Source organism: Coturnix japonica, chromosome Z, assembly GCF_001577835.2.
Source record: "Coturnix japonica isolate 7356 chromosome Z, Coturnix japonica 2.1, whole genome shotgun sequence".
Classification (NCBI taxonomy): domain Eukaryota; kingdom Metazoa; phylum Chordata; class Aves; order Galliformes; family Phasianidae; genus Coturnix; species Coturnix japonica.
In genome coordinates this window covers 28,672,406-28,688,811 of record NC_029547.1, presented here as the reverse complement: position 1 = coordinate 28,688,811, position 16,406 = coordinate 28,672,406, and positions in this window count along the sequence as shown.

The following is a 16,406-nucleotide window of genomic DNA, read 5'->3' as shown; positions in this document are numbered from 1 at the left end:
TATGTTGAAAAAAGACTGAACAGAGAAACAGAAAACAATAGTTAGCAGATGCCTAACTGATGGAGAAGTTACTGGCATTGTTGGGAATAAAAATCTCTTTAGTAACATTCCTTATAAATCCTTTAGGATTCCTGATTCCATTACAGATTTTCTGGAAATTGATTTTGCCTGGTCTCTCATGGAGAAAATTCAATAACCAAGTCCCTCAGGCAGATAAAATATTGTTTGTCAGCTTCTCAGCTTATAAGTGAGCGGCCATGTGCCTTTCAAACACTTTCTTTACCTGATAGGTTCACCTCTATCACCAATGGACAAAGAGCAATCAATTGAGACACCCACAGTAACTACAAAGCGTAGGCAAATTTCATTAATACAATGCACTGCTGAAGTTGTGTTTTCCTGTTTTAAATTCCAAAAATGTGACCAGATCCAACTGAGAAAAAGAATGGAGTCATAAATCCCAGGAATGCCACGGTAAGAGACAGGATGCATGCTTAATTTTCACAAGGAGAACTGCAGGTTGCTACTCTAAATTTGTGGCACTTTCACCAGCAATAGGTCAGCTTTGAGGATTATCTATATAAAAGGCACAGTAAGCAAAACAAAACATATTAGGACTTCTGAGAGTTGTCTAAAATAAGATTGCTTTGAAGAATGTCAGAGGTAGTTCCTACCCCAAACAGCACAGTTGGTTTAAGGCATTCACAGGCGAAAACCTGTGAGAGAATTAACCTCAGCTGCCTTACTCAAATGTCATAAATCTTACAGAAGACACACAAATACATGTGTTACCACTAAGACATACATGGAAAAAACACACATAGCCTCAGTATTTGCAGGGACACATTGCAGTATTCAGGTAACTGATGGGCCCACACTGAAGCAGGTCACTGTAGGTTTCTCAAGCCAGTGGAGTCCCCAGAACAATCCCAAATGCCGCAACAACCTTGGGCAGCTGTTACAAAAATATCATGGCACAGCAGCCAGCTGAGCTCAGCTAATCTCACATTTTACATCCGTGTATAGATAGAGACATGGGCCTGAGCTGAACTCTCTGGCAATTAAGGGCTCTCAGGACTTTTCTCCAGGCAGCATTAGTTCTGAGGTCTCACAGGCTTTTAGGAGATCATTAAGGGCTTGCCCTTCAAATTGACACTGAGCTCCCTGTGTGGTCTTCTGCTGGATGCTTGGTTAAAAAAACATGGCCAGCATTAACTGTTAAAGAACATTCCTTGTATAGCTGCTTTGCCTCACAAATGCTGCAAAACATACAGAAGAACAAGTCAAATAGTACTTTCTGATGTTTTAAAATGTTCCAACTTTTCAATATTGTAAAACTGGAAGAGCTAAAGATCAGGCTTTTTTAATTTTTTCAATGAGTTTGCATTTATATGATGTCAAAGCAACGCAGCTTTCAGGCAGTGAAGAAGCTTTGCTATGGATTTTAAATGAATACATAGAACCTTTAGCTTAAGGTAGGTGCTTCATTTCCCTCACCACAGCTGTGAGAAATTATAACAATGGGTCAGGCTCTGGCAGAAGCTGGAATTGGTTCCTTGGGCATGAATCTAAGGGGTTACAAAAATAAATACCGCATCTCACAGAAAAGCTGAAAACCCACAGTTAATCTAGCTTTGTTAAGCTGTTAAATCCTCTGTTACAACTGCCTTCTGCTCTGCTGGGTGTTGTGGGCACGACTAGGAGGTAGCTGTGTGAAGATGGCTGCTGAACCCCAGCCTTCTCCTCTCATTCCTTGTGGCACCTCAGTTGCTCCATCTGTGCAACAGGACAACTAGTGTTTTTCACTGCAATGTTTTGCCATCTACGAAGGCAAAAATAAGGTGTGCTTTTCTCTCTGCACATGCAAATGTTATAATTGTCACTGGTTTTGTGTTTTCATTCAGATCTAAAAGGAAATTATTTATTGAAAATGAGGATGGGGATGAAAGGCAGTAAATCAATCACTGGTACATTTACTTTCTGCTTGCTTACAAAACTAAAGCTGTTGTTTGCCAGTCTGACAGTTTATGAATGACTGGCCAAAGAGCCTTGCAAATAGTTTCCGCAATCAGTGAAGCAGTAAATAACAGTAAATAACAGTGACACTGTAAATAAAAGCAAGGCTATTTGGTTAAGAGGCTGCTTTTTAGATAAAAACAAGGTTGTGGCTCACGGCAGGTACCCTTTCATGTCCCTGTTGGTTTCTGTACTTACTGGAGGTGAAAATAAGTGAAGTTTTCTTTCTTTGGGCCCCCATGCCAAGCTTTGAACAAGGTAAGCTGAAATCACAGCTGCATTACCACAGTTCAGGACAGCAGATTTTTAGCACTCATGAATGACAGAATTGGATCTGTGAGAGAAGGAAGCCTGGAATGTGTTTCAAAACAGCAGAATTTGGGTCCATTTTTTCAGACCCTTACTTACCTCCTTAAAATGTTTGGAGATTAGTGGGTTTTAAAAGAGATTTCCAAGATGAAAGGAAAACTATCAGGTTTGAGAGTGGGTGGTGCACATCTATAATAACTACTCAGGAGCAAATGTCAACGCCACTATGGTGTGAAACTAGAAGTTAAAAGTCCATGAAACAGACAAACTGATTGAGGCGTGAACCTAAATGCTGCTCCACACCCACAAGTGCCCCGAAATTAGGATAAAATGAGAGGTCTTTTCAGATCCAGTCCTGTAAACACACTTTGGCTGCAGTGCACCATTAAGCCAAAGTGGTTAATTCTGCTGAATCACTGCAAGGTTCAGACCATTACCTTTGAAGAAGGTAAACACAAAGGCCTTTTTTTCCTACTGGAATAACATTAAGAATATAACTACTGGAATAACATTAAGAATATAATATCCACCAAAAGGCAGAAAGTATGATACTGCATACAAAATTACATATTAAAAAAAAAATTAAATTAATTAATTAAAAAAAAGAAAAAGGGAAAAATAATCTCTTTCTATTAGTATAAAGTCCATAATTTCCACATAGATACAAAAAAGAAAAGGAAAAAAAAAAGGTTATAAAAGGAAATTGAACTGTCATGCAGGGATGTAACTCATTAGCAGTGAAAAGACAAAGCCATCATCAAGAAGCAAGAGAATGCATTTTGAAGAGAATTCTGACTAACTTGTACCTAATGGGACTGAACCCCAAGGTATTCTGCAAAGTATGAATTACAGTGAGGAATCAAAAAGAGTAGCAAAAGATTTTGAAATAATGTCAAGAGCATGGGAGCGTTGCTCGGGCCTTCCAGGCTATTAAACTGCAGTTGGTATTAGGTGAGTTCTGCAAAGTGGATAATTGAGCTCTTTTCTAATCCTGGGACTACAGTCCTCTTGTAAAGCAGACACATCACTTTTGTTATTGATTATTTTATGGCCCACAAAAGCTGAAACATAATGGTCAGGGGGCAAGGATTAGAAAAGAGTCAAGCAAAGCTATATAATGGTGCTTGTTGATGAGCTGGAGCATGGAAGAGATAACTAACAATTACAGTAAGGAGGCATTCTGTGCATGGGATCGGCTTTGTTAAACATGGACACATGATTGAGTAGGGAAAAAAAAAGAGAGAGGTATTAAGGCCAGCCTGTAGGTTCTGCTCAGGAGCTGATGACATTGAGAGAAAGCAGACAGCACTGCAGCAGAGAATTAAAATCGAGGGACATGGTTAAAGGAAAAGAAGGTAGATGTTAATTTTCTGGGAGCAAACTTGGTCCACTGGAGCAGGAGAAGCCTGTAATATTTACTCCCCTCACTTCATCAACCAAGAATCAATAGGCATACCCAAAACATTGCATTGCAACGGAGTTACAACTTGTCCACTAAATATCTAAGCAGTTTAGGTCATTTTTTCTTACATTTCATTACTTGTGCACTGAAGCAGCAAACAAATCATTAGAAAGAAGGATAAATCCTGGATTTAGAACAGGGGAAAAGATGGTAAGTGCTGGAAACTGAGTCCCTAGAATGATGATGGATTATGAGTTTCTTAAGGAACTCATTCTTACTACTCTGTTACCATTCAGCTAAACCAGAAACTGGGCCATCTTAATCTAACTATTTGACAGTAAAAAGACTCATCTCAACTCTCTACTGGGGAACCATTTACGGAAGATTCAGGTCATGAAAAGATGGGGTGCATTTTATTGTTTTTTGTTCTTCTTTTTCTTTGTTTGTTTGTCTTGAGAGAGAATCAGTTGCTTTGAATAATGTGTGTTTACTCTGATTTTGAGATATGAGAGGAGTAGATCTCTAAATGTAGATATGATTGTCCTAAATGAAGAAAATATCTCTTTAGTTTGCATAAAATATTTCAAAAAGTAACACTGCAGAGAGATAACAATTAACATGATGTGACAAATATAGAAACAACTTACCCCAGTGGAACTGCTAGCTAAAGAGAGGTGGAAGACTTCCAGGCTCTTTTATCTAAGATTATTATTCCAGTCCCTTGAGCCTCCCTGCACTTTACTAAACCTTAACCTTTGCTCCTGTAAGACAGCGAGAAGGAAACATTCAGTAGACAAAGCCTGTGAATTGGTTGTACAGTGTCTAAAAATATCAGTGGGCCACTTTTGATCTCTGGAAGGAAAGCTTGCTTTTCATTGTGGAAATGAGATGATTCCAGACTCCTTTGCCTAATTTCTGAGAATTTAGATAGAAATATGTAGATTACCCAGGGAAAGAGTTTCCACAGCTGCTGACCACTGATGCACTACAAAGTCCAAGGGGAATGATCCAAAAATAGTCCTGTTGTTCAGAGTCAACCCAGATAATAACTGGATGAAGAATAGCCAAGGTGCAAATATGAAAACATCCCTCTCTGACAGCTTTAGAATCATAGAATCACTAAGGTTGGAAAAGGCTGCTAAGATCATGCAGTATGACCATTCCCTCAGTGCCATGTCTAAACATTTCTTGAACACCTCCAGTGACAGTGACTCCCTGCCTCCCTAGGTTGCCCATTCCAGCACCTGACCACTTTTTCAGAGAAGTAGTATCTCCTAATGTCCAGCCTGAATCTCCCCTGGTGCAACTTGCAGCCATTCGTTCCCTCTGGCCTTTTTGCTAGTTCATGGGAAAAGAGATCAACTCCCATTTCACTACAACCTCCCTCCACATAGTTCTAGAGAGTATAAAGTCTCCCTGAGCCTCTGCTTCTCCACACTGAACAATCCCAGTTCTCTCAGCCACTCCTCATAAGACCTGTGCTCCAGACCCTTCACCAGCTTCACTGCCCTTCTCTGAACGTGCTCCAGGGCCTCAAAGTCTTGTAGAGGCCCAAAACTGAACTCAGTACTCAAGGTACAACCTCACCAGTGCTGAGTACAGAGGGATGATTACTTCACTGCTCCTGCTGGCAGCCCCATTTATGATAAAAGCCAGGATACCATTGACCTTCTTCAACACCTAGGCACCCTGTTTGCTCACAATCAACGAAGTGTTGACCAATACCCCAAACTCCACTTCTACAGTCTTCCAGCCACTCATTTCTCCCATTTCAGCCCCTCTGGTTACTATGACTGTGCCCAAGAAGGCTACAAGCTCCTCTTGTTTTGATTAGCTTTCTTAGGAGTCACATTGCCCCAGGGAAAGACGGCTGCTGACCAGAAATGGGGGGCATGAATGCATGCAGAGACCACATGGATAAATTGAGGAGGAAGCAACAGGGTCAGCACATGAAAAGGAAATCTCACCTTAAACTTTGCAGACCAGTAGAATTAGGAGGAACACAAGGTCGGACAGGCTGAACAAGTTCCATGGGGAAATGCAGATCTAGACGACATGGACAGCAGAGGCGAGAAGATGGGAAAAGAGAAAAAAAACATTGAGAAAATGATTGTATCTGGTGACCACATTAGCAGATTTGGGGAGGATGTGGATGGGAGATGAAATCCGAGGAAATGATTCAAACAAGAATAAAGTTTTGATCCAAGGATTATGAGAATTAACAAAATTCTTCCACAGCAAGACAATATGGTTTCACCAGGTCAAATCCTGAGAATTGGACCCTCAAGCTCAAAGAACAGATGTCAGACTTTAAAACAACCCCTATTATTGTTTCTAGACCTTGTGGCCGGCAGTGCAAATAAACAGATGCACAGAGCAGTCAAACAATGTGCACCTGGATGCACAACTTACAGTCACAATCACTCAGAGGAGCAAATCCCCATTCAAACCACAGAATCCTAACAGTCCAACTGGTTTTAGTCTTCCCTGCCAGCACGCTTCATTTTTGTTAACAAGCATGCAGTCCCTCCTTTACATGTCAAGAAACATTCCCCTACAGGACTTACTTGCTGTTTAATACAGGGGCTTTGTTCTTTGCCTAAATTGAGTACCTTTAAAAATAAACCTAAAAAACAGCTGCAAAAACTGCTTCAGCTGAATTGTCATCTCAACAAAGGAACCCCCCAGTTCTTTTCAAGTCTTCTGTTAAAAACCTACCTGTTTGTTTCTCCAGTTTTCTCCACTCCCTCTTCTCACTGTGAGAAGCCCTACAGTTCTGTATATTAAATACTCTGCAAATTAAGTGCAGAATGTCTTACACTGTAAATGTAATACATTCTAAGGATTCTGATAGCAGATTAAATACCACAGCCCCCTGTGCTTTGAACTCTTTTCTTCATGCCTTGGTTCATCAGACATTCAGGTTTTTTTCCTTCCAAATGCCTCCTGAAATGTTGGTTCCTCTGCAGAGTTCAGTAGAAGTGCCACCAGTCTGGGGAAGAAAAGCAAAGCTGCTGAAGCCTCACAGCCAGTCCTGCCTTCTATAACACTCAGACACTCACTTTGTTTGCATACTGGAAATTAGAATGTGTGGTTTCTAGTCTCAGGAATCTTTTAGTTCCATGTTGGAGCAGCCTCTTAGCTTCCTTGAAGGTCACCCTTTTCTCAGTGTTGTGCCAAGAGCTCTGCCCACACTTAATGATGACAAAAAACAAATGGCAGCACCAAGAGACATTAACGAAAAACAAATAAATTGCGGTGCTTTTTTTATGTTAACTAATAATAATTCTGTACAGTCAACAAGCCAGGCCTGTTTCTCATGGATGGAGCTGATGTGGGGCTTTTGCTTTCAATGGCAAAAGGTCATTTTCCCTTGTTTGTTCATCACACTCAAAAAGCACTGCACACAGAAAGTAAATACTCCACTGCAGTGGCTACAGCCTTTTCACAGACCAGCCCAGAAAGGAAAATGATTGAATTAGGAACAATAATGGATCCTTTTTGCAAGTGAAAGAAAGAAAATTTTATTTGGATGAGGTCCAAGGAAAGCTTTTAATTGTACCACATAGGAGTGCCAAACATATCTCACCAGCTACAGCTTGCGAAGCTTGCCACCTACTGAGGAAAACAAAGCACAACAATCCGGGAAAAGAGGTAAAAAAATAATAGTAAAAATTCTGTCCTAGGGTTATTTTATCATAAAGCCATATTGACTCCTGGAAGTGTTCACTCCTGGAATGCACATGCATTGTGACTTCAGACAGAAAGTCCACGTTTGAACGGCACAGTCCACAAAATGTAAAACTCTGAATGGTACACCATTATTTATTGTGCAAGGCACTGTGCAGCTGTGCTGCATTTTACAGAGCAGCACTGGAGAAGGGCATTGCACCTCTCTCAGTGTGTAGGTTGAGAGAAGGATCCAAATAAGCGTGTGGTTTCCTTTTCCAGGGGATAAACTGAATCCCCTGCTGAGACACAGTCAAATTGTGATGCTACAGCAGAGCTGATACATTCTCTTTATACTGTGATTCACCCAGCAGTTTCTTCCAGCAAACTTGTCCTGAGCTAACACTGTAAGTCTGGCCCCTAATCTAATAGCAATGGCTTTTAAAGTTATTGCAGTCAACGCAAGAAAATGAAACAGATTTGTACACTCTGAACTTCCTCATCTTCCTTCCTGGATGAATAAATTAAGTTAGGGAAAAACATCTTGTTCCTAATGTGCATTAAGAAACCTCACTTAAAATCATACATAATGTGTCTCAGATTGTCCTCCAAAATCATCTGCTGTCCCACCTGGTCCTGGTGCTTTATTACCTAGTATCTTTTTTATTTCTTTCTTGGCACATCATTCAGCTTGCCCTCCTGTCTCTTGCATCAGGCAGCCAGCAGATCAAGGTGCTGGCAGTCAGGAGAAGCAGCCCAGATTTCTGGGCCCTGCTATGCTGTCCATTGTGATCACAGATGACAGCTATTTTTCAAGTAGCCCCTTCTTTATGTTCCTTCCTCATGTGAGGCACCTGCCTGGAATTCCCCACCAACAGGTTTTTGAAGGACTTTCACAACATTTGCTTCCTCTCTTGTGTAGGGTGTGGAATGTCACAGTAATGGGACCTTGAGCACATTCCCAGCATCTGACTTGTCATCTTCTGTATCAGTCATGCTGAGTTCCACATCTACAAGGCTACAGACCTCCAAGGGAACCCCTCCTCTTCAGTTGTTGTTTTTCACACCTGGAAATCCACCACACCATAAATTCAGAGTTGGAAATCTTGGATAAAAAATATATATATAATAAAAGTTAAATGCAACACGATGGGAAAGGTCGCACTGTGAGGTGCATTCACCAGAAGAGAAATACTTCTTCTATCAAAGCCAGCAATCACTACAGGCCAAACAGCATGTGTGGAATGTGTACAATGCTTCAAGAAGACATTGCTAAGGAAGTCTGTTACATGTTGAAGTAAAAAACTTTTGTGAACAAATATCCATGGAGTTAATGAAGGTGTGAGGGAGGGAGGGAGAGAGGGAGGGAGGGAGGGAGGGAGGGAGGGAGGGAGGGAGGAAGGGAGGAAGGGAGGAAGGGAGGAAGGGAGGAAGGGAGGAAGGGAGGAAGGGAGGAAGGGAGGAAGGGAGGAAGGGAGGGAGGGAGGGAGGAAGGGAGGAAGGGAGGAAGGGAGGAAGGGAGGAAGGGAAGAAGGAAGGGAGAAAAGAAAGGAGGGATGGAGGAAAGGAGGAAAGGAGGAAAGGAGGGAGAGAAAAGAAATTCACTGGGGAAATGGATAGAATACCTTTTTTTCTTAAATCTAAAAAATATCCCTTGATTCAAGTTGCATGTCGTGTGACCCTCTTTTAAATGTTGCAGAGTTGCTGGTGTGCTCCTACTGCTTTGAACTGGAGAGATGGGAGTAACCAGCAACCAGCCCTGCGTGAGCCAAGCACACACCAGCTTTTGTCACAGCAGTGCAGCACAGCCTGCTCTCATCTGCCCGGCTTTCACATGTCACAGTTCTGCTCCCTTAGACAAATGGCATCACAGTTCAGTAATACTGTAGTGTTTGCAAACTACTAGCAACCTCAGCAGAAAGGAAAACACACAGCTTAAATTGATAGAATGTTGGCAACAAAAGAATTCTCATGCTGTAGCAAAACAAACTCACTTCTCCCACACCAAATGAAGAATTCTGTGCCATTCCCTGTGGCTTTCTTCATAAGCGTATCCTCTGACCATTCAGTCACTCTCAGAGATAAGAGATTGAACAGGGCTTTCAAAAACCCTGGAGTGTAAACAAGTTTGAGCTCAGATTGCTCGAGTTCTGTGTGGCTGTCACTTGACAGATACCCCTCAAAAACATCAGCATGTTGGTAATAGGGGAAGAAAGAAAAAAGCTGCCTCAAGAAACTCTGCTAAATGGCAGAATCTCCAGCCACGTGCTGCCAAATTCTACACACTGCCGATGTGGCACCAGAAACTCCTGGCTTCTTCACTAGATGGTGCAAGATGCTTCCAAGGATTCATCAGGAATGTAAATCACACAAGTGCTGCAGTGCTGCTGTTGTAGCTGGCCGTAGAAAAGCAATGAGAGTCTGTGTCCTGACACAGCATGTCTTCTGGGATGCGTGTAGACACACCAAGGCTCGACAACTAAATAATAATTTGACATCTCAGGTAGGAGTTAGAATGAAATGTCTTCGTGTGAGACCCGATGGGTCTCACCAACAGGCTGCTGTCAAACTATCTGGGGCAGAACGGGACAGCAAAATGTCATTTTAGCTTTCATTTAGAAACAGTAGAGTACAGAGCCTGAAGCCACATTTATCTAAGTAGTGTATTTTCCAGGGTACAGTGCTTTTAAATTAAAATCAAGAACAAAGCTGATGCATATTCAGACAACTTTCATCCTTGCTTCCCATAAAGGGACCACCACCTGCAGCCAGTCCCTGCTCCTCACAGCCAGCCTCTCACAGCGCTCACCTACCGAGCTGTACTGCAGCAGTAAAAGAGATTAACAAAGCCTAATGCTAATCCTATTAACTTCTCACTCGGAAGTGTTCTGGAACATAGGAGCAACTTCTTCTTGGCTTTTTTAATTTGTATTTGCGAAACTCAATGAACATACTTCTACACATACAAATACAGCTAGATGCCTTACTTGACCTGCCCATAGATAGAACACTATTAGAATAACCCATCCAAGCAGTGTGCCCGAACTGCATGTCTGTTATAGCCATAGGCCAGGACACAAGTTACTGAGTGCAGAAAGTGTGGTCTGCTGCTCACACTGCAGCACAGCTTCTGTTCTGCACATATAGGTGTCAGACTGCCTTCAGCATCATGTGCTCAGAGCACACAGCACCAGACAAGAAGCAAAGTATTTGGACCCCACTCAGTCTCATTCTTGAGATCATCAGTCCCTTCACTGCTGTCACCACAACTGGCTAAAACTTACTCCCAATCCGAAACTTCAGCATTATGATTTTACATGCTTAGAATGGATCTCATGTGAAAGCCAACTTCAGGTTTTGTTTGAAAGTCCTACTCTGTATCATCAGAATGAATCCTCCATTAATGTAATTATTCGGATCTTGTGATGGGAAGTTGAGAAGATCTGAGAGTTTAAAACTGGAGGTGTAATCAGATATTCCAAGGTTTGCACCTCACAGCACAGCTGTCAGATCAAGATATAAGAGCAAGCTTGTGATTCAAATTTCTGTAGAGAGAGAGACTGCTTCTGAAAGTACGATGAGCTACCACTGAGACTTGAATAGGATGCAGTGAATTTGGGTTCACGTTCAGTAGAGCTTTCAGATTCACAGGGCAGTTAAGTTACACCCAGATTTTTTGTTTACGAGTATATTTTCTACCAATGTACTTCCCTTCAAAATCTCCCTTAGGAGGGGTCAGGGATTACCTTCTATATTGTTCAAAGAGGGAAAAAAGAAAAAAAGTTCAAAAAGAGTGGTTTTTTTATGTTGCCTGCCAAGTGGCAGCGCCACTCTGCTCCTTAAGTGCTTCCTCTATGGTTTTGAGTGAAGAGATGTTGAAGGGTAAGGCTTCCAACATCCAGCACTCTGCTGCTTCACGTTTTCATAGTGATCTGTGTTTCACAGAGCAAACAAAGAGGATCTCTCCCCTTGAACTTGCATCTGATTATTTACTAGACTGGAAAATTAATTCTGCAAATTGCAATCCAGATAAATTGTTCCGTACTGCAGGTTGAGTGCAAAATAAACAAGCTGTCATTAAATGGAAACAGTAAAGGTGTATTCACAGTTCTGAAACTATGCAGTATCTCTGCATGTTCTAACGTCCCAGTTGCAAAGATATTACCCCTCTTTTGTGGTTTGTTTTGTATGTACACCAAATATAGGTAACACAGATGGTATCTTTCCATCCACTGAACAGATGGAACCAGAAAAAAAGATACCCAACTTCTCCCTCTCCAGCACACACATACTGGTCAAACACAGATTTATCAAGCAGACTGGAAAGAAAAATTAGCAACATTCATTCCTCTTCATCCCCTGATGGCCCACCTGGAGACACTAATCACGCCTTCCTCCTGCTTCCCCTGTGAGCGTACTCACCCTGCCAGGTGCTGCATGAGCACAGCATGGGAGATTTAGGAAGATGCAGCGCTGAAGAGCAGACACAGGTTTCTTTATCTAATAATCTATCCATTTCGAAATTCCTTGTAACAACTATGCCATTTGTAACACTGTTTTAATGTTAGAAGTGCTCACAGGAGCCGTCCAACTCCCTAATGTTTTATTGGTTGTTTAAAATCAATGAAGACGTTTTGAAAGGCTCTGCAGACATGGGAAACATGCTAGGGTGAGCATCTCTCATGCCTGTAAAATGCTAACATGGAATCTTCTTTATGAAAAGAGTCCAAACTCTTCCTTGGTGGCTTATTGAAGGCATCCTGGTCTGCCCAAACAAACAAAAGACCCAGGTCAGGATGCAACCAGAGCTAAAACTCCTGCTTAGTCAGTAAAACAGGCAGATCTCTCTGGTTGGACTGTGTTAGTACACCACCCCCTTTTCAAAGCACCAAACCATCACCTTCAAAGTAGCACACGTTTTTTTTGATAGAAATGATTTATTATGTAATGAAATACACAACTATTGTAGTCACATCGGACTCTATGACAAACCAACCAAAACTAACCAGAAACCATGAGCCACAGAAGAACAGCTTCAAAATTAATTGTGAAATCCACAGACTTTACAGACTTCATAGGGAATTCAGCAGCGAGAGCTTATAGGGCCGCTGATAAAACAGTAACTAACACAGCTGTTGAAAAACCTGGGAAATATTATTTCACTAGTGTTCTGGTAGAAGCTATTTTATTATTCTCTATAACAATTATATACTCTGTCCTCTACTCAGACTGTTGATTGTTGCTGCTATTAATTCACTAAGAAAAGTGCCTTCATATATATATATGTACACATAAACATATATATATGTTTTTATATATATATGTATGTATGTATATATATATGTATATATATATATATATATAATCTGCATTTATTTAGAGAGAGTAAAGTATTGCTGTAGCAATACAAGCTGTTTTACAAACACTACTCACGGGAGAGCTGCTTTTGCTGGGAAGTGTGTACAGCGGCCCTGTATAACATGCAGACAGCATGACACACCTCAAGCCAGCTCAGCCATGTTTCAGACCATAAGGAGCATGCGTAGCTGCTGTTAAGTCACATATACTAGGATCCTTACTGCTCTTTAATGTCCCTGGAGCATAAGCACCTTACAGAGGAGATGAACAGGTGCTACCTGCTGTGAGCCTCTAATTTTACACTGAAGATAACACGAGTAACAGTTTAAGGCCAACTGCTTTCAAAGTAATCAATTTAACTTAATCTAATTTCACCAACAAGTCTAATCAGTATCAATCCTTGTTTGAGACCCTCGACCCAAACTTTTCCTTCTGAGAGCCCATTACAATAAATGCTCAGATTTCAGATGGCTGTATGAAACACGTCTCATGTCTGCATATGGATAACTGCGCAGTTATCCTAGAAGGGATGCAATCCACGTTAAAAAAGTTCTTTCAAAATAAGTATACGATTCACAAAAGTAAACTTTCTTGAGCTAACTAAAAGCGTTAAATGCTTAAGAGTTGTCACTATAAATTCCCACACTGTTGTTTCTGGGAGGTTTTTTTCCCCCACTGCTTAGTGTGGATGTTAATAATCTGTCACCTTAAGAAACTGCCATGAGCCGCAGTTCTGCAAGATTTCCAGACAGGCCTAGGCTGTGCTGACAGCAGTGTTCATATCCCTAGAATCATAGGATTGTTTCAGCTGGAAGGGACTCTTAAAGCTCACCATGTCCAGCTGAAATGAACAGGGCCATCCACAGCTAAGCCAGGTTGCTCAGAGATTGGAGCTCATTAACTTTTATCCTTTTACATTCGGCAGATAATACTCGAGCTACCTGATATCTGCAACCATCTAGATTTCATGAGCTGGAACAACTTAAAGACTTGAAAATACTTAGATCTGCTAGCAAGAATGAGCAGCTATCTTGTCTCTGCATTATTCCAAGTGCACAGATACTAACGATGAGCAAAGACTTTCCTTGACAGATTCCACTATAGGTTTCAGATAAGCCGATGAACAAGGACTAAGGGAAAAATCCAAGGAAACAAGATAAAGGCAGAAGTATAGATCTGTTTTTTTGTTGTTGTTATTTTCCCTTACTATTTTCAAATACATCCAGAGAATAAAAACAGAAACAAAAGCCCAGCTTTTGACACCATACTGAGATTCACACACCAAAAATACTGGTCATCAAACAACCTCAACTCTACCTGGACTATTTCCTGAGGACACACTGGAAGGATTTCAGATTGCCAGATCTGATCTCATTTGTGTGCACACATAGGACTCCTGAAGTTAAGCAAAACTTGGCTTCCATATCAGAAAGCAAGACTTAAGTTTCAGTTTTTGCCCTGCCAGCATTAGCCAGAACTTAAGCTCTGTTCTACAGAACACCGAAGGCCTGTGCATATTTGTGCTGCAACATGTGGCATCTTATGTAATAGAAGCAAACAAATGAACAAACAAAAGCCTGCAGTTATAAATAAGTGAAAAAGACAGAAAATGAGCCTTCAATGTATAAGATCCACTAAGGTGTGAAGTGGCATTAAAGAGCACCCACTGCTTAAATGAGAAAATATATGCTTTGATTTCCATGCAGTAACATTTCATTCACCTAAATGAAATGTGAAGCTGGTTTATTGACTCTTCAGACTTCCTTAAAAATGGGACACACTCAGTAAGCAAAACTGTTACCATCCAATTAGCAACATGCAGTAATACCCCAAGCTGCAGGTTCTGTTTTCATGACTTAAGGTTTATTTTCTGGCTTCAGTGAAAAATGATTAAAACCTTAAGTTTGGCCAAAAAAAAAAAAAAAAAAAAAAAAAAAAAACCCACCAAAAAAACCAACCAAACAAAAAACCACAAATAACCAAAAAAGCTGCTGTGTATAAGTTCCTTAATATTCACTAGCTGATTTGTATGAAAAATATACAAATTGTCACTAGACCTCAGAGCACACTACATGCTAAGCAGCATTCTGCCTGACTCTTCATGTTCTCTTAATGTTCTGTAGAGCCTGTAAATATCCCTCAATGCCTCAGGACAAAAGTTCTTCACCAGAGGGTTGTCAGACCCTGAAACAGGCTGCCTAGGGCAGTGGCCATGGCCCCAAACCTCACAGAGTTAAAGGAACATTTGGACAAAACTCTCAAGACATAGGGTTTGAATTCTGGATGATATTTGGCAGAGCTGATGGACTCAGTGATCCTTGTGGGTCTCTTCCTACTTGGGGGAGTCTATGATTCTATGATTTCACTTTCATAGAATCACAGAATGGCTTGGGTTGGAAGGGACCTCAAGTATCATGAAACTCCAACCCCACAGCTACAGGAAGGGCCAACAACTTCCCCATTTAACACTAGATCAGGTTGCCCAGGGCCCCATCCAACCTGACCCTGAACATCTCCAGGGATGGGGCATCTACAACCTCTCTGGGCAGCCTGTTCCAGCACCTCACCACTCACAGTAAAGAACTTCCCCCTGACATCCAACCTAAATCTTCCCTTCTTCAACTTAAAACCATTTCCCTTTGTTCTGCTATTATCTAACCTTGTAAAGAGCTGGGTTTCTTCATGTTTATAGGCTCCCTTTAGGTACGGGAAGGTTGCAATGGTCTGCCGCCTTCTCTTCACCAGGTTGACAAGCCTAGTCTCTCTCCTTTCAGCTCACAGAAATGTAGTTTAACGTACATACAATATACTTACCATTCAAAGATTCATTACAGAATAAACACAAGTCTTATCAATATTATTTGCTTGGAATAAGTGAAATAAATCACAACATGTAGCGTAGTAAAAATGTGAAATACAGCGGCAATTTCCATTTGGGCTGTCAAAATAAAAGAATCTTGAACTTTATTTGCATTAAACACAAAAACAAGTGTACTTTTCTTTCAAGTATTCTTCCAGTGTGTGTGAAACAACAAAGAATAGGTGAAAAAACAAGTAATATATTTTCTCATTGTCACCAACAACAAGACGCTTTGGATGTTGCTACATAAAAACTAATGTAAATCAATTTGAAACAACATTAACAATTTTTGGCAAGGTTTAAGACAAGCATCTTGTCAAAGTAAGCACATTCATACCTTGTGTTTTGCCTAGACTTAAGCACTGAGCAAAAGTGCATTAAAAGAAGACCATATTTAAATTCATACTACCCTCTTTTCCACATCAAGTTTAATACTGAAGGTCTCCTAATACTCTGAAACAACTTAAGCCCCAACCACATAAGCTATAATAAGCAGCATTAACCTAATCTTACATATCCCTCCACCCTGATTTTAGACACTGAAGTAAGAGTAGGTCATTTAAGCATGTAAAAGCAGAAAAAGATATATTAATATGGCCTTACACACATTTTCCATTATAAAAATATGCACATTTACATACTTAAGTATACAAGGGTATGAACATCTCCAGTGGGATTCCAGAATAACCATAACATTTTCCCACACCACGGCATGTCATCAACACCAAGTGTTCTCCATCCTATGGCTTCAGATGAGGTAGATATCAGATCTGTCCCATTTGGCTTGAATGC